The sequence below is a fragment of the Chinchilla lanigera genome, unplaced genomic scaffold (genome assembly GCF_000276665.1).
Source record: "Chinchilla lanigera isolate Chin_1 unplaced genomic scaffold, ChiLan1.0 scaffold00057, whole genome shotgun sequence".
Classification (NCBI taxonomy): Eukaryota; Metazoa; Chordata; class Mammalia; order Rodentia; family Chinchillidae; genus Chinchilla; species Chinchilla lanigera.
The window spans coordinates 4,247,426-4,248,243 of record NW_004955458.1 but is presented as its reverse complement, the minus strand read 5'-3'; positions in this window follow the sequence as shown (position 1 = coordinate 4,248,243).

Sequence of the window (818 nt, the reverse complement as noted above, 5' to 3'; positions counted from 1 at the left end):
CATCCATTATAGAAACTGAACAGAAAGGAATGAAGCAGAGCCGGACTTACTTTGTTATTTACATTCCTTTCCCACTTTTCCTCTGAAAACCAACCCATTTTAAAGAGGAACATGGGGGCCGAGGATATAGCTCAGTGGCACAAGCACCTGCCTAGCAAGGGCAAGGTCCCAAGTTCAATTCCCAGTACCCAAAAAAAAAAGAGGAACATGGACAGTCATATAATATGCTTGCAATGAAATTAGGAAGTTTGTTTTTTTTTTGTTTTTTTTTTTTGGTTTTTTTTTTTGGTTTTTCTCCGGTACCGGGAACCGATGAAATTAGGAAGTTTGGATTTGGTTCAAATCTTGTTCCCACGTGTCTTTAGTTACCCAGCTTTTCAAGATTACTGTTGGGTCGGGGATATCGCTTAGAGGCACAAGCACCTGCCTAGTAAGCGCAAGATCCTGAGTTCGATTCCCAGTATCCCCCCCAAAAGAAAAGATTACTGTTTACTCAGTTGTTCAAGATTTCTAAAGCACTATTTAACAGAATGGCTTACATAATAGGAAGCAAATGATTTTATAAAAAGGTAAATGCTAAAGTCTGTGCCTGATGCCTCCCTGATCTTCTCATGGCCAGGTGGTTGGTGCCATCTGCTGCTCTTCCACTCTGTTGTCTCCCTTCATGGTGTCTTACCTCCTTTATTTAATCAGTGCTCTCTTAAAACATTTTCTTTCTCTTTTTGAGACAGGGTCTCGCTAGGCAGTTCAGTTCTGACCTTGAGCTCACTTTGTAGCCCAGGCTGGTCTCAAACTTGCAATAATTCTCCTGCCTCAGC